The 18949-nt window shown below is 45.3% G+C and overlaps 1 protein-coding gene across 3 annotated transcripts in view; it reads right to left on the reverse strand.

The window, feature by feature from the left end:
- The window catches only part of col4a6 (collagen, type IV, alpha 6), a 206018-nt gene that overhangs the window by 156396 nt on the left and 30673 nt on the right, over positions 1–18949 (reverse strand). The window lies entirely within an intron of this gene.

The following is an 18949-nucleotide window of genomic DNA, read 5'->3' on the forward strand; positions in this document are numbered from 1 at the left end:
TAAAGGCTAATCTGAAGAGGGTGCTGGCTAAGGTCAAAACTGGCGAGCGTAGAGAATATAGGGATATTGTTATTGTCACGATCGTGTGGAGGATTGACGGACCAAAACGCAGCATTAGGAAAATAAGCCATCTCCTTTTATTGACGAAGAAGGCAAAACGAAACAAACACACTTACGAACTAATCAAAACAATAAACGATCGTGAAGCTAAATAAACGATGTGCACACACAGGCTACAAACGTTTAACATAGACAACTACTCACAACAAATGAAAGCCTATGGCTACCCTAAATATGGCTCCCAATCAGAGACAACCGAAATCAGCTGTCTCTAATTGGGAACTCATTCAGGCAACCATAGACTCTCCTAGACAACTAAACATACATAGACAACGCTAGACACATGTACTCAACACAAACCCATATACTACACCCAACAACCCCTTTACCATAGAATCACCCAAAACCAACAAAACACAAACATTCCCCATGTCACACCCTGACCTAACTAAAATAATAAAGAAAACAAAGAATACTAAGGCCAGGGCGTGACATAACCCCCCCCTTAAGGTGCGAACTCCGGGCGCACCATTACACAGTCTAGGGGAGGGTCTGGGTGGGCTTCCATCCACGGTGGCGGCTCCGGCACTGGTCGTGTTCCCCACGTCACCACAGTCCCTAACCGCCTCCTTAGCTTCCTCCAAATGACCCCCCTCCACATTAACCCCACTGCATTAAGGGGCAGTTCCGGACTAAGGGGCAGCTCCGGACTAAGGGGCAGTACCAGGGTAAGGGGCAGCTCCGGACTAAGGGGCAGTACCAGGGTAAGGGACAGCACCAGGATAAGGGGCAGCACCAGGATAAGGGGCAGCTCCGGACTGAGGAACGGCAGCTCCGGACTGAGGGACTGCAGCTCCGGACTGAGGGACGGCCCATGGCTGGCTGACAGATCTGGCTGCTCATGGCTGGCTGACGGATCTGGCTGCTCATGGCTGGCTGACGGATCTGGCTGCTCATGGCTGGCTGACGGATCTGGCTGCTCATGGCTGGCTGACGGATCTGGCTGCTCATGGCTGGCTGACGGATCTGGCTGCTCATGGCTGGCTGACGGATCTGGCTGCTCATGGCTAGCTGACGGATCTGGCTGCTCATGGCTAGCTGACGGATCTGGCTGCTCATGGCTAGCTGACGGATCTGGCTGCTCATGGCTAGCTGACAGCTCTGGCAGATCCTGTCTGGTTGGCGGCTCTGGCAGATCCTGTCTGACGGACGGCTCTAGCGGCGCCTGTCTGGCGAGCGGCTCTAGCGGCGCCTGTCTGGCGGGCGACTCAAAACACAAACATTCCCCATGTCACACCCTGACCTAACTAAAATAATAAAGAAAACAAAGAATACTAAGGCCAGGGCGTGACAGTTATCCACGTCGGCACCAATGATGTTAAGATGAAACAGTCAGAGGTCACCAAGCGCAACATAGCTTCAGTGTGTAAATTAGCTAGAAAAATGTGTCGGCATAGAGTTATTGTCTCTGGCCCCCTCCCAGTTAGGGGGAGTGATGATCTCTACAGCAGAGTCTCACAACTCAATCGCTGGTTGAAAACTGCTTTCTGCTCCTCCCAAAAAATTGAATTTATAGATAATTGTCCCTCTTTCTGGGACTCACCCACAAACAGGACCAAGCCGGGCCTGCTGAGGAGTGATCCACTCCATCCTAGCTGGAGGGGTGCTCTCATCTTATCTATCAACATAGACAGGGCTATAACTCCTCTAGCTCCACAATGACATAGCCAGCCTGCCAGCTTAGTGGAGTCTGCCACTAGCACAGTCAGTGTAGTCAGCTCAGCTATCCCCATTGAGAACGTGTCTGTGCCTCGATCTAGGTTGAGCAAAACTAAACATGGCGGTGTTTGCCTTAGCAATCTCACTGGAATAAAGACCTCCTCAATTCCTGTCATTATTGAAAGAGATTGTGATATCTCACATCTCAAAATAGGGCTACTTAATGTTAGATCCCTCACTTCCAAGGCAGTCATAGTCAATGAACTAATCACTGATCATAATCTTGATGTGATTGGCCTGACTGAAACATGGCTCAAGCCTGATGAATTTACTGTGTTAAATGAGCCCTCTCTTTCTGGTTACTCTAGTGACATTTTACATGACATTTAAGTCATTTAGCAGACGCTCTTATCCAGAGCGACTTACAAAGTGACCATATCCCTCGTGCATCCCGCAGAGGTGTTGCTAACATTTACGACATAGTTTTTTTATTTGGCCCTCCTATGTTGAACATAATAAATGGCTCCCTATCCACCGGACGTGTACCAAACTCACTAAAAGTGGCAGTAATAAAGCCTCTCTTGAAAAAGCCAAACCTTGACCCGGAAAATGTTAAAAACTCTGCCTATATCAAATCTCCCATTCCTCTAAAAGAAAATGTAAAAAGCTGCTGCGCAGCAACTCACTGCCTTCCTGAAAACAAATATTGTATATGGAACGGTTCAGTCTGGTTTTAGAACCCATCATAGAACTGAGACTGCACACTTGAAGGTGGTAAATGACCTTTTAATGGCATCAGACCAAGGCTCTGCATCTGTCCACTTGCTCCTAGACCTTAGTGCTGCTTTTGACACCATCGATCACAACAATCTTTTGGAGAGATTGGAAACCCTAATTGGTCTACACGGACAAGTTCTTGTCTGGTTTAGATCTTATCTTTTGGAGAGATATCAGTTTGTCTCTGTGGATGGTTTGTCCTCTGACAAATCAATTGTACATTTCGGCATTCCTCAAGGTTCCATTTTAGGACCACTATTTTTTTCACTATATGTTCTACCTCTTGGGGATGTCATTCGGAAACACAATGTCAACTTTCACTGCTAGGAGGACGACACACAGCTATACATTTTGATGAAACATGGTGAAGCGCTAAAACTGCCTCACATGGAAGCCTGTGTTTCAGACATAAGGAAGTGGATGGTGGCAAATATTTTACTTTTAAACTCATACAAAACATAGGGAAAGAAACAAAGATCTGCTGTTGGATCTGACAATTAATCTTGATGGTTGTACAGTCGTCTCAAATAAAACTGTGAAGGACCTTGGAGTTACTCTGGACCCTGATCTCTCTTTTGACAAACATATCAAGAATATTTAAATGACAGCTTTTTTCCATCTTCGTAACATGGCAAAAATCTGAAACTTTTTGTCCAAAAATGTGGCAGAAAAGCTCATCCATACTTTGGTCAATTCTAGATTAGACTACTGCAATACTCTACTCTCCGGCTACCCGGATAAATCACTAAATACACTTCAGCTAAATCTTGATTAGAACTAATTTTTTAAATCATATTACTCCAGTGCTAGCCTCTCTACACTGGCTTCCGGTTAAAGTTAGGGCTGATTTCAAGGTTTTACTGCTAACCTACAAAGCATTACATGGGCTTGCGCCTACATATCTCTCCGATTTGGTCCTGCCGTACGTACCTACACGTACTCTACGGTCACAAGATTTAGGCCTCCTTATTGTTCCTAGAATTTCTAAGCAAACAGCTGGAGATAGGGCTTTCTCCAATAGACCTACATTTTTATGGAATGGTCTGCCTATCCATGTGAGAGACGCAAACTTGGTCTCGACCTTTAAGTCTTTACTGAAGACTCATCTCTTCAGTAGGTCCTACGATTGAGTGTAGTCTGGCCCAGGGGTGCGAAGGTGAATGATAAGGCACTGGAGTGACGAACCGCCCTTGCTGTCTCTGCCTGGCCAGCTCCCATCTCTACATTGGGATTCTCTGCCTCTGACCCTATTACGGGGACAGAGTCACTGGCTTATTAGTGCTCTTCCATGCCGTCTCTAGGAGGCGTGCGTCACTTGAATGGGTTGAGTCAGACGTGACCTTCCTGTCCGGTTTTGCGTCTCCTTAGGTTGGTGCGGTGGTGGAGATCTTTGTGGGCTATACTCAGCCTTATCTCAGGGTAGTAAGTTGGTGGTCTGTTGATATCCCTCTAGTGGTGTGGGGGCTGTGCTTTGGCAAAGTGGGTGGGGTTATATTCTGCCTGGTTGGCCCTGTACTGGGGTACATATATATATATTTATATATATATTTATATATATATATATATATATATATATATATATATATATATATATATATATATATATATATATAATATATATATATATATATATATAAAAAAGATGAGAGTTACAGCTCTCAAACACAGAAGTGAATAAATGTTATAAAACAGTATCATATGCATTATACAGAGCTAGGTAGCAAGCTAAATAAATTATCTAGGCTATGCATCACATAATTGTTAGCTAGCAACCGTAAAACTTCAAGTAAATGCAGTCCCTTTTAATAGTCAGGCAACGGCACACATTTCAGGAAATAAACGGCTGTTTCAAATAAACTGTTTAGGAGGTTACCATGAATTACCATGATTTGTTTAGAAGGTATAATGTTTGATTCGTTACATTACATAATTCAGTAATGACTCGGCAATCATCAATTTTTATCGACAATAAGAAACTGCTAGCCATTGGCTGCTAAAAGCCGAATACTGCTTGCTAACTTGCAAGCACAAAAACAGTCAACAACAACTTTGAGGGTACAGACCCCCAAAACTTGGCGGATCGCCCTCTAGTGGTGAAAGTAAAAACGTCCCGAAAATGCACAGTCAAAGATATGAATAATCATTCTGTCAAGGAAGTTTTTTAAAAGTAGGGGCATACTAAGACAAAATAAATGTGACACAGTGTGTAAATGATAACACATTAGTGTATGAAATAAATACATTTAGTAAAATGCTGGAAGTGAATGCTGGAATTAAACAATTAACTACGCAAATGAGCAAAAGCTGTGTGCATTAAGGAAATAGACGCCTGGCTCAAATAGAAGCCTCTAATAAGCACCTGTTGTGTCCAGTGATTTAAGCAAATAAATGCCCGGGCTATTAATTGAAGTTTTACAGTTGATTATATTACAACTTAAGCTAATTACCTCAAAACAAGCCAGGCTTAATTTAGTCCTATAATGCAAATCATTACTTGAGATATAGCTAAACAAATTGTGTCTAAAAAACTTGACCTCCGGAGGTGGCACAGGAGACGTGACAAGTTCGCAAGTTTAGATTACACTAAAGGTAGAGCCGAGGGTATTTTCTCAAAAACATTAGAGAATATTCCATAGTGAGAATACACTCTGAGACTGACTACTGCTGCAGTTGCCTGAAATATGCAGTGAATAACTTGGCTAGGTCGTGTGAAGGCAGGGACTTGAAAGCTGGAGCAATATCACAGGGCCATGTCAAGGAAGAGGAGGGCTAAGAGGAGCGTGACAGAGACAGGGAGAAAGAGGGGAGGAGGGAAGAAGGGATGGGAAAGAGGCCACTGGTTCGGGAAGACTGGGGAGTTGGGTCTGTTATAGCTGGTAGAAGTCAGCGGATCTGACAGAGACGGAGAGAAAGAGGGAAGAAGAAAAATTATAGGATGAGAGAAAGAGGGAAGGAGGGAAAGGGGAGGGAGCGAAAGAGTTGAAAGTTGGGACGGACACATCTGGCAAGATTCGGCGAAGACGTCAGCTGATTTGACAGAGACGGAGAGAAGGAGGGACTGGGGGGTGAAAGGGGTGAAAGAGCTGGAACCTAGACAGCTGTTAGGATTCACCAATACACCATCATATCCTTTTCTACATGGGGATGAGACTAGAGGTGAGACTGGGACTGGAGGGTGGCATGTACACAGAGAAAAACACAGAGAAAAACCTTGTTTTCACCACGTGCCAAATAAAACCTTTGGCTGAAGGTTCTCTTGGAAAGAAACAAGATATTACCATAGCTCTGTGTTAGGTCACTTACAACACCATAGCAATTTGCAAGTCATTTTAAGAAGTAAAGCACAGAGGAAATGTTATACATCATCCCTTTGTATGGCCATGAAAGAAGGTTAGACTTAAAATCGCACAATACTATAGGAACAGTATACACCCACCCAATCCTACTCCATTTGTACGGCAGTGACATGAGGCAGGTCTGTAATGTTACTTGTGATAGTGTTTATAAACCCGTGTGTACTGTACATGTAACGGGACAGTTTCCATTGTTTCCATACAGTGGCTGTCAAACAGTACTGTCAATGTGTACACACAGAGACATACAGCATACTGTTATGACAGGCAAAGCACGTCAACTGACAGTTCCGTGGAAAACCAAGACCATTCACCAAATGATCAGAGAAGGTTAACTGCAGAATTGCAGTTGGAAATATGTTTGTGTCCGTACATCTGTACATCAGCTTCAATAGACAGAAAGATCAACAATAAATCAAATAATCCAGAAACCAAGAAAGAAAGTAAGAAATCACACAAATGACACACATGAACACCACAGAAGGGAATGGTACCAAGAGAAAGAACCAAAGACAGACAGATTAAGTGGCTCAGTGTCCGGTGTCCTGATTGGTCAACGTGTAGGGAGTGCTGCTGCTAAAACTATGGCTAACCACGCCCCTCAGTCCTCCAACATTCCATAAATCAGCAAACACACTAGTGATTGGCATTCCAAGTCTTTTCGGTGAGCCGGATCATTTGGCCCCGTTCATTTAAAAACAACCGTCATTTGGCTCCCAAACAGCTTTTGATTCCAAATGCTTGAAAATCAACCTAGAACTTCGTAAAAAATTTAAAATCTCTTGTGTAAAGCCAGAAAAGTATAATGATATGCACATTCAAATGAATGTTTATGCACTGCAAAAATTAGCGTGGGCCAGAATGACGTGCCCTCGCCACTATTTACCGTTTCTGCAGTGAGGATTCCCCATCTTCAGAGAATGATTTTTGTAACTTATTTTCAGATAATCGTTGTTTAAAAACTCAAAAAGCAATAGTAGCAGTATGCAAATCGGAGCCAAATGAACAGCTCTTTCACAATGTGATTCGGTTGCCAACGCTCACCAAAAAGAGCCGTTCTAAAAGAGCCATTCGTTCGCGAACGAGCCATCACTAAAACACACATGAAGCCCAGCTTAAACCTTCAAGACAATAACCTTAAACTGTAGGTAGCATAAACGTAACCACGTGTAACATATGGATTTTGCATTAGCATACGCATCTAAAGTCAGAATTCAGAAGAATGCTGAAGTCATATTGGAAAATGTTTTTCCGGGGGGTGATGTAATATGGAGGACCCGGTAAGCCAGCCTATTCTCTATAATGTCAACTCCAACAGAAATAACTTCAAATGTATAACTTCAAATTATACCCAATTGTTGCACTCTGGTTTCTGGTTTCAATTAAAATTTCAGCCAGCATACAAGAAAATACTTCAAATATTATGAATTGATTGTTACAAATCAACTTGTCTGCTAATGTTAGCCCTGCCAGTTTGCTATCGGCACCTAGTTCACAGCTACTGTACATTAAAGTAAAACAACGTTTTTGAAATACATAACTCCATCTAACCATTTATCAAAGAATGTTAGCTATATGCAGTTATCTTATCCAGCCAGCTAACTTTAGTTATTTAACCAGACTAGGTACTAGTCTAGCCAGCCTAACCAACCATCACAGTTGTGGTCAGCAAGCTAGAGCCCAACTACTCAAGACCAGCCATTTTTTATTTAACTAGGCAAGTATGTTAAGAACACATTCTTATTTACAATGACGTCCTACCCTGGATGACACTGGGCCAATTGTGAGCCGCCCGATTGGGACTCCCAATCACGGCCGGATGTGATGCAGCCTGGATTACGAACCAGGTACTGCAGTAACGCCTCCAGCACTGAGACGCAGTGTATTAGACCACTGTGCCACTTGGGAGCTAGAACACAACTAACAAAACACAACTAAAACATAACTACAAATCAAAGCAAAGAGACTTGCAGATTGATGGCTGGGGCCCATCTGATGCTACAACTTATAAAAACGTTCCAGGGGGATGCGGCAGCCTCACCGGCCGATGGAGCGTCAGTGAAATCCCAAATAGATAGATTCCCACTAGATAATTCAGCCACAAAGTACGTGAAGTGCACATCCCCATCTGCTTCTTGTTTACATCACTTCGTGTTTATTCCTGTGATTGGTGGATTGCAGCTCACCAACGGCAACACTTGGTCTGGAATGTAATTACATGCTAGCATGTTTAGATCGTTAGTCAGCTTGAGCTAGCTACCGAGCTAGTATACAAACTCGGTAGCACAGAGAAGATCCTCCATATGAAGTTGAGAAATAGTGCATTGTGGGTAGTTTAGAAGATATCCGGAAATGAGTCAATGAATATGTAATGATAAACTGATATGGTTTCATGATTGGCCTCAGCGTTGGTGTGTGGGCTGTGGCAGACACACTCTAGAGACTGTCAGTGTGTTTGGCTAGCCAAGCATAGCCTAGCATTCGTGTAGCATAGAATAACATAGCATTAGCATAGCCTAGCGTTAACATAGCATAGCACAGCTGGGACCTCTGCGGTTTCACTCACCCCGGGAGACCTGTCTCAACAAGCAGCCTGCTCTTAGCTCTTAGAGCCCTCTGATCCCTCTCCTCACCACAGGAAACCACCACTTGGCAGCAGGGCAGGGAGAAACTGGCTCCCAAAGGGGCTCAATTCCGTCTCAATGTGCATTAGAGCAGTTAGGCGTAAACTAGGAGGTGAGGGACACCATAGGGAAGCCATCATGAATCAGTGATTGCATTGCATTGGAATAGGTAGAGGGAAACTGGGGGATTAGGAAACCCACAGGGGCTCTATTCCGCCTCATTCAGCATTCGCGTAGTCATATGATAACAAGGTGGGCGCCATTCCATGGCCTATTGTAATAGGTATGGGGAAACGGGGCGAGGAATCCTGTGAGGGAGAAAAATCCATCTTACTTAGCTTAAGAGTAGTCATAAGGAGCCATTCCATGGCATTGGAAGAGGGAAACTGGGGAGTGAGGGGCCCCGAGAGGACTCCATTCCGGCTAACTCCGCATTGGAGTAGATAGAAGGAAACTCCCATTCCGGCTCGCTGCAGAGCAGGAGTCAAGGCAGGGTTGAAGCCAATTTATGCTTGATCTGACAATGTGGTAGGAGGCTTCGTATGGACGGTGTGCCTCCGGAGGCATGGAGAGGCCAAATCAAGCTCCGCACCGCATCTCGGTGCGCCTCTTAAATGTTATAACAATGCGGAGGGCTCCATATACACTACATGACCAAAGGTATGTGTACACCTGCTCATCTCATTCCAAAATCATGGGCATTAATATGGAGTTGGTCCCCCCTTTGCTGCTATTAAAGCCTCCACCCTTCTGGGAAGGCTTTCAGCTAGATGTTGCAACATTGCTGAGGGAATTGCTTCCATTTAGCTACAATAACATTAGTGAGGTCGGGTACTGATGTTGGGCGATTAGGCTTGGCTCGCAGTTGGCGGTCGAATTCATCCCTAAGGTGTTCGCGGCACCCATAAGGTTTCTCTTTAACCACGAGAGCCAATGAGTAACAGGCTCACCCGCCTGGGTCATTTACCCATAAAGCCCTGCATGTCAGCACACTCTCACAGGAACTTCAGAGAAAGACAAACAGGTTCCACCTCGCTCCAGACAGGGAATGTTCCAATTAACAAATGTTGCTTTTGAAGACAAGGCTAACAAGGAACCTGCCACCCCACCGTCTCTATCCCCCCTCTTCTCTCTCACTGGTTGAACTCTAACCTCATTGGTGGAGAGGTTGAACAGATGGAATGCTGATGGACCGACCAACAGCAGATCAGAGGAATGATCAAACTAACTAGAGTTAGTAGGGGATCTTTTAGAGCACTCATTAAAAAAAATAAAGTAGAATACAGTATGTGTAAAGCAAAATAAACTACGTAGATTATGTAAAAAAAAATACCATTTTGAAGATAAAGTTATCTAGCATCTGCTGTGAAGGCAAACATCTTTGTTTTAACTGCAATAGTTTAACCCCCCGTTAACCCTTTTTGACAACAACAACTGGACTCTGTCATGAAGCCATCTTTGTTTAGAGTGTATAAACTGTATAGAGTACATGAAATTGTGTAAACTACCAAAGAGCACTCCCAAACTGGTCACACACAGTTCTTCACAAACACGGGTCCCGCTCATCCAAACACTCAGAGTGCTGGGTGAATGATTTACTGAACAGCAGGAAGTGAAGGCGGCCATCTTGGATGGTGGATATATGATGGTGGCCCGGTTAGGACATAAATAGTGACCTCACAGAGAGAGGATGTTATCTTAATGGCTCTGAAGACGACAGGAGACAGTGCAGATTGTTTTGAGCTGCTTGTAAAGAAAGACGGATCGTAAAGAAAGAGAGATAGAGTTATGGGGATGGGTCCCAGTCTTGCTTTCTTTCCACAGGCTAAAGGTCTAGAGTTACATTGAAGTCAGCAGGTCTCACTGCTACAGATGTTCAGATGTTCTAGCTTTAAAAAAAAAAACTATTTAGCTATAAAATGACTGTTTGAAAGGAATGTTTGTTCTGTTTTTGGAGTAATTCAAGATTTATTTGAGACTAAATCTGGGATCATTTGAGGCTTCTGGAAGTGAAACATCTGCACATATCCCAGAGTGGGCCTTAAATAACATCTGTGACCAGAGGGGTTGGACAGAATGACTGTGTCATTGACTGTTTAGAAACAGTGACTTCCAACGTGGGATGGTTCAAAGCCACCACCAACGCTACGGAACTCAAACACTCTCATCAGATAATACTTAATTGACTGCCTTTCTCTCAAAACCGAGGAAAGTTCACAGACAGGACACATGATGAGAAATGAAGGGAGGATGAAACACAGCTGTGAGGGGGGAGAGGAGATGTAGAGATGTGTTGGGTGAAGAAAGAGGGACACTTGTTGTTTCCTCTCCAGTCGTCCTTTGTGATTTGTGCGTCTTTTCTTCTCGGATGTCACTCGTGACACCCAAGAATCAAATCAAATCGTATTTGTCACATGCGCCGGATACAACAGATCTTACAGTGAAATGCTTACTTCCATGCATTAACCAACAATGCAGTTTCATGAAAAATAAGTTTAAAGTAAAAAATAGATAAGTACATAAAAAAAAAAAGTAACAAATAATTAAAGAGCAACAGTAAAAGAACAATAGCGTGGACATGTACATGGGGTACCGGGACAGAGTCAAGGTGCGGGGGCACCGGTTAGTCGAGGTAATTGAGGTAATATGTACATGAAGGTAGAGTTAAAGTGACTATGCATAGATAATAAACAGAGAGCATCAGCAGCGTAAAAGAGGGGTGGGGTAAAACAAATAGTCTGGGTAGCCATTTGAATAGCTGTTCAGGAGTCTTATGGCTTGGGGATAGAAGCTGTTAAGAAGTCTTTTGGACCTAGACTTGGCGCTCCGGTACCGCTTGCCGTGAAGTAGCAGAGAGAACAGTCTATGACTAGGGTGGCTGGTGTCTATGACAATTTTTAGGGCCTTCCTCTGACACCGCCTGGTATAGAGGTCCTGAATGGCAGGAAGCTTGGCCCCAGTTATGTATTGGGCCATCCGCACTACCCTCTGTAGTGCCTTGCGGTCGGAAGCTGAGCAATTACCATACAAGGCAGTATACAACCAGTCAGGATGCTCTCGATGGTGTAGCTGTGGAACTTTATGAGGATTTAAGGACCCATGCCAAGTCTTTTCAGTCTCCTGAGGGGGAACAGGCATTGTCATGCTCTCTTCACGACTGTCTTGGTGTATTTGGACCATGATAGTTTGTTGTTGATGTGGACACCAAGGAACTTGAATCTCTCAACCTGCTCCACTACAGCGCCGTCAATGATAATGGGGGCATGCTCGGTCCTCCTTTTCCTGTAGTCCAAAATCATCTCCTTTGTCTTGATCACATTGAGGGAAAGGTTGTTGTCCTGGCACCACACGGCCAAGTCTCTGACCTCCTCCCTATAGGCTATCTCATTGTTGTCAGTGATCAGGCCTACCACTGTTGTATCATCGGCAAAACTTGATGGTGTTGGAGTCGTGCCTGGCCATGCAGTCATGAGTGAACAGGGAGTACAGGAGGGGACAGAGCACGCACCCCTGAGGGGCCCCCATGTTGAGGATCAGCGTGGCAGATGTGTTGTTACCTACCCTTACCACCTGGGGGCGGCCTGTCAGGAAGTCCAGGATCCAGTTGAAGAGGGAGGTGTTTAGTCCCAGGGTCCTTAGCTTAGTCATGAGCTTTGAGGGCACTATGGTGCTGAACGCTGAGCTGTAGTCAATGAATTGCATTCTCACATAGGTGTTCCTTTTGTCCAGGTGGGAAAGGGCAGTGTGGAGTGCAGTAGAGATTGCATCATCTGTGGATCTGTTGGGGCCGTATGCAAATTGGAGTGGGTCTAGGGTTCCTGGGATAAATGTGTTGATGTAAGCTATGACCAGCCTTTCAAATGAATAATTTAGACAGGTTACCTTTGTGTTCTTGGGCACAGGGACTATGGTGGTCTGCTTGAAACATGTTGGTATTACAGACTCGGACAGGGACAGGTTGAAAATGTCAGTGAAGACACTTGCCAGTTGGTCAGCGCATGCTCGCAGTACACGTCCTGGTAATCGATCTGACCCTGTGGCCTTGTGAATGTTGACCTGTTTTAAAGGTCTTACTCACATCGGCTACGGAGAGCGTGCTAACACAGTCGTCCGGAACAGCTGATGCTCTCATGCATGTTTCAGTGTTACTTGCCTCAAAGCGAGCATAGAAGTAATTTAGCTAGTCTGGTAGGCTCGTGTCACTGGGCAGCTCGTGGCTGTGCTTCCGTAATAGTTTGCAAGACCTGCCACATCCGACGAGCGTCAGAGCCAGTGTAGTAGGATTCAATCTTAGTCCTGTATTGATGCTTTGCCTGTTTGATGGTTTTTCGGAGGGCATAGCGGGATTTCTTACAAGCTTCCGGGTTAGAGTTCCGCTCCTTGAAAGCAGCAGCTCTAGCCTTAAGCTCAGTGCGGATGTTGCCTGTAATCCATGGCTTCTGATTGGGGTTTTGACGCACAGTTACTGTGGGGACGACGACATCAATGTACTTATTGATGAAGCCAGTGACTGATGTGGTGTACTCCTCAATGCCATCAGAGGAATCCCGGAACATATTCCAGTCTGTGCTAGCAAAACAGTCCTGTAGCTTCGCATCGGCTTCATCCGACCACTTTTTTATTGACCGAGTCACTGGTGCTTACTACTTTAGTTTTTGATTGTCAGGAGGATAGAATTGTGTTCAGATTTGCCAAATAGAGGGTGAGGGAGAGCTTTGTACGCATCTCTGTGTGTTGAGAATAGGTGGTCTTGAGATTTTAACCCCTCTGGTTGCACATTTAACATGCTGGTAGAAATTCGTCTGGTAGAAGTTTCCCTGCATTAAAGTCCCCGGCCACTAGGAGCGTTGCCTCTGGATGAGCGTTTTCCTGTTTGCTTATGGCCGTATACAGCTCATTGAGTGCGTTCTTAGTGCCAGCATCGGTTTGTGGTGGAAAAAAGACAGCTACGAAGAATATAGATGAAAACTTTCTTGGTAAATAGTGTGGTCTACAGCTTATCATGAGATACTCTACCTCAGGCGAGCAAAACTTTCAGACTTCCTTAGATTTCATGCACCAGCTGTTGTTCACAAATATACATGGACCGCCACCCCTTGTCTTAGCAGAGGCTGCTATTCTAAAAGAGTAAAACCTGCCAGCTGTATGTTATTCACGTCATCGTTCAGCCGCGACTCAGTGAAACATTAGATATTACAGTTTTTTTATGACCCGTTTGTCTTTTCAATTATCGAAATTATTGTAAAAAAAAAATGTATTTCACCTTTATTTAACCAGGTAGGCCAGTTGAGAACAAGTTCTCATTTACAACCGCGACCTGGCCAAGATAAAGCAAAGCAGTGCGACAAAAACAACAACACAGAGTTACGCATGGGTGCAAATGTAGTAGGATTAGGGAGGTAAGGCAATAAATAGGCCATAGTGGTGAAATAATTACAAGTTAGCATTAACACTGGGATAGATAGATGATGTGCAGATGATGATGTGCAAGTAGAGATACTGGGGTGCAAAAAAGCAAAAATAAATAACAATATCGGGATGAGGTAGTTGGGTGGGCTATTTACAGATGGGCTGTGTACAGGTGCATTGATCTGTAAGCTGCTCTGACAGTTGATGCTTAAAGTTAGTGAGGGAGATATAAGTCTCCAGCTTCAGTGATTTTTGCAATTTGTTCCAGTCATCGGCAACAGAGAACTGGAAGGAAAGGCGTCCAAAGGAGGAGTTAGCTTGAGGGATGACCAGTGAAATATACTTGCTGGAGCCCGTGCTACGGGTGCTTGTTGCTATGGTGACCAGTCTGCTGAGTTAAGGCGGGGCTTTACCTAGCAAAGACTTATAGATGACCTGGAGCCAGTGGGTTTGGCGACGAATATGAAGTGAGGGCCAGCCAACGAGAGCATACAGGTCGCAGTGGTGGGTAGTATATGGGGCTTTGGTGACAAAATGGATGGCACTGTGATAGACTATATCTAATTTGCTGAGTAGAGTGTTGGAGGCTATATTGTAAATGACATCGCCAAAGTCAAGGATCTGTAGGATAGTCAGTTTTACGAGGGTATGTTTAGCAGCATGAGTGAAGAAAGCTTTGTTGTGAAATAGGAAGCCGATTCTAGATTTCATTTTGGATTGGAGATGCTTAATGTGAGACTGGAAGGAGTGTTTACAGTCAGAACCGTCCAGAGTGATGATGCTAGTCAGGCGGGCAGCGATCGGTTGAAAAGGATGCATTTAGTTTTACTAGCATTTAAGAACAGTTCGAGGCCATGGAAGGAGTGTTGTATGGCATTGAAGCTCGTCTGGAGGTTTGTTAACACAGTGTCCAAAGAAGGGCCAAAGTATACAGAATGTCGTCTGCGTAGAGGTGCGTAGAAGAGGATCAGAGAATCACCAGCAGCAAGAGCGACATCATTGATATATAAAGAGAAAAGAGTCGCCCAAGAATGCCAGAGGTCCGGACAACAGGTCCTCCGATTTGACACACTGAACTCTATCTGAGAAGAAGTTGGTGAACCAGGCAAGGCAGTCATTTGAGAAAACAAGGCTGTTGAGTCTGCCGATAAGAATACGGCGATTGACAGAGTTGAAAGCCTTGGCCAGGTCGATGAAGACGGCTGCAAAGTACTGTCTTTTATCGATGGATTTTATGATATAATTTAGGACCTTGAGTGTGGCTGAGGTGCACCCATGACCAGCTTGGAAACCAGATTGCATAGCGGAGAAGGTACGGTGGGATTCGAAATGGTCGGAGATCTGTTGTTAACTTGGCTTTCGAAGACTTTAGAAAGGCAGGGCAGGATGGATATAGGTCTATAACAGTTTGGGTCTAGAATGTCTCGCCCTTTGAAGAAGGGGATGACCGCGGCAGCTTTCCAATATTTAGGGATCTCAGACGGTACGAAAGAGAGGTTAAACAGGCTAGTTGCAACAATTGCAGCGGATAATTTTGGAAAGAGAGGGTCCAGATTTTGCCGCTCTTCCAGAATATCAGCTGTCTGGATTTGGGTGAAGGAGAAGTGGGGGGGGGGGGGGGGGGGGCTTGGGCAAGTTGCTGCGGGGGGTGCAGAGCTGGCCGGGGTAGGGGTAGCCAGGTGGAAAGCATGGCTAGCCGTAGAAAAATGCTTATTGAAATTCTCGATTGTCGTGGATTTATCAGTGGTGACAGTGTTTCCTAGCCTCAGTGCAGTGGGCAGCTGGGAGGAGGTGCTCTTTTCTCCATGGACTTTACAGTGTCCCAAAACGTTTTCGAGTCTGTACCACAGGATGCAATTTTCGGTTTGAAAAAGCTAGCTATTGCTTTCCTAACTGACTGTGTATATTGGTTCCTAACTTCCCTGAAAAGTTGCATATCGCGGGGGCTATTCGATGCTAATGAAGTACGCCACAGGATGTTTTTGTGCTGGTCAAGGGCAGTCAAGTCTGGAGTGACCCAAGGGCTGCATCTGTTCCTAGTTCTACATTTTTTGAACGGGGCATGCTTATTTCAGATGGCGAGGAAAGCACTTTTAAAGAATAACCAGGCATCCTCTACTGAAGGGATGAGATTAATATCCTTCCAGGATACCCGGGCCAGGTCGATTAGAAAGGCCTGCTCGCTGAAGTGTTTTAGAGAGCGTTTGACAGTGATGAGGGGTGGTCGTTTGACCGCGGACCCATTACGGAGGCAGGCAATGAGGCAGTGATTGCTGAGATCCTGGTTGAAGACAGCAGAGGTGTATTTAGAGGGCAGGTTGGTCAGGATGATATCTATGAGGGTGCCCGTGTTCATGGATTTGGGGTTGTACCTGGTATGTTCCTTGATAATTTGTGTGAGATTGAGGGCATCTAGCTTAGATTGTAGGACGGCCGAGGTGTTAAGCATCTCCCAGTTTAGGTCACCTAACAGTACGAACTCTGAAGATAAATGGGGGGCAATCAATTCGCATATGGAGTTCAGGGGACAGCTGGGGGCTGAGGGGGGTCTAAAGCAAGCGGCAACAGTGAGAGACTTATTTCTGGAAAGGTGGATTTTTAAAAGTAGAAGGTCAAACTGTTTGGGCACAGACCTGGATAGTATGACAGAACTCTGCAGGCTATCTCTGCAGTAGATAGCAACTCTGCCCCCTTTGCCAGTTCTATCTTGGTGGAAAATGTTGTAGTTGGGGATGGAAATGTCAGAATTTTTGGTGGCCTTCCTAAGCCAGGATTCAGACATGGCAAGGACATCAGGGTTGGCAGAGTGGTCTAAAGCAGTGAATAAAACAAACTTAGGTAGGAGGCTTCTGATGTTAACATGCATGAAACCAAGGCTTTTACGGTTACAGAAGTCAACAAATGATAGTGCCTGGGGAATAGGTGTGGTACTGGAGTCTACAGGGCCTGGGTTAACCTCTACATCACCAGAGGAACAGAGGAGGAGTAGGATAAGGGTACGGCTAAAGGCTATAAGAACTGGTCTTCTAGTACGTTGGGAACAGAGAATAAAAGGAGCAGATTTCTAGGAGTGTGTAGAATAGACTCAGGGCATAATGTACAGACAAGGGTATGGTAGGATGTGAGTACAGTGGAGGTAAACCTAGGCGTTCAATGACGATGAGAGAGGTTTCGTCTCTGGTGGGACCAGTTAAGCCAGGTGAGGTCTCCGCATGTGTGGGGGGTGGGACAAAATAGCTATCTAAGGTAAGGTGAGAGGGACTGAGGGCTCTACAGTGAAATAAAACAATAAGGACTAGCCGAGACAGCAGTAGACAAGGCATATTGACATTAGAGAGCCGCATATTGACATTAGAGAGAGGCATAAATCAGTTACAGGTGTTGATCAGGAGACCTAAGACAACAACGGGTAAATGGCGATGAATGGGCAGAGCGGGTCAGTTAGGTACATACAGGACCGGAGTTCGAGGCTGGGGACGACGGATAAACAAAATGAGGTACGGTGTTATTAAAACAGTCCAGGCAGCATCAGCTGTGTAGCCGAGTGATCATAGTGTCCAAAGAACAGCAATAGGTGATTCAGGGAGCCGTTCAGTAGTCAGTACTACGCTAGGCGAGTGGAAGACACGGCGCTTAGAAAGCTAGTGGGCCAGAGCGAGAAGATGGGTCTTTGGCGACATCGCAATGGAAAAGCCCATTGAGACCACATCGGGCGACCACGTCAGCAGACCAGTCATGATGGATCAGTGGGGCTCTGCGTCGACAACAAAGGGTCCAGGCCAATTGGCAAAAGAGGTATTGTAGCCCTAGAATTAGCTGGTATATGGGCCTAGCTCGTGGCTAGCTCAAGGCTAACTGGTGCCTGCTTCAGGACAGAGGTGTTAGCTAACAGTAGCCACTCGGTAGTAGCTAGCTTGCTGCGATGATCCGGTGTAATGATCCAGAGTGGCAGGAATCCGGTGATGTGGTAGAGAGAAGCAGTCCGATATGCTCTGGGCTGATATAATTTTCCCTCCACCACCAAACTTTACAGTTGGCACAATGCATTCGGGCAGGTAGCGTTCTCCTGGCATCCGCCAAACACAGATTTGTCCGTCTTACTGCCAGATGGTGAAGCGTGATTCGTCACTCCAGAGAACGTGTTTCCACTGCATGGTGATCTTAGGCTTGTGTGCGGCTGCTCGGCCATGGAAGCCCATTTAATGAAGCTCCAGATGAACAGTTATTGCGCTGACGTTGCTTTCAGAGGCAGTTTGGAACTTGGTAAGGAGTGTTGCAACCGAGGACAGACCATTTTTACGCTTATCAGCACTCGGCGGTCCCATTCTGTGAGCTTGTGTGGCCTACCACTTTCAGATGAGCTGATGTTGCACCTAAACGTTTCCACTTAACAATAACAGCACTTACAGTTGACCGGGGCAGCTCTAGCAGGGCAGAAATTTTACAAACTGACTTGTTGGAAAGGTGTCATCCTCTGACGGTGCCACGTTGAAAGTCACTGAGCTCTTCAGTAAGGCCATTCTACTGCCAATGTTGGTTCCATTTGTGGTTTGACCTCAAGTCTCCACAAAACACCCTCCTTCACCCAACTCTAAAACAGACCTCCCCTACTCCTATCCTTCCAACAACCGATTCCAATGTAATCAGTGGAATTCAGAGTTCAGAGTTAGGCAGCATCCAAAACGGTACCTTATTCCCTTTATAGTGCACTACTTTTGACCAGGGCCCATATGAATAGGGTGCCATTTGTGACACAGACTTTCCCTTCCTTTCTACTTTTGACCAGGGCCCACATGAATAGGGTGCCCTTTGTGATACATCCTTCCACTTTCTCTCGTTGTAGACAAAGCTGCTCAAATCCTGAGTGGCTATATGGCTCCCTCAATCACCTCGTCTTATCAGTTAGTTGACCTTCCTAAAATCATCAAACCTTCAAATTACCACTCTAACGCTTCACAGATATACTCTAAACTATCCTGAACCACAGGTCACAGGCCCTTTCCCTTT

Source organism: Salvelinus fontinalis, chromosome 11 (genome assembly GCF_029448725.1).
Source record: "Salvelinus fontinalis isolate EN_2023a chromosome 11, ASM2944872v1, whole genome shotgun sequence".
NCBI classification, from domain to species: domain Eukaryota; kingdom Metazoa; phylum Chordata; class Actinopteri; order Salmoniformes; family Salmonidae; genus Salvelinus; species Salvelinus fontinalis.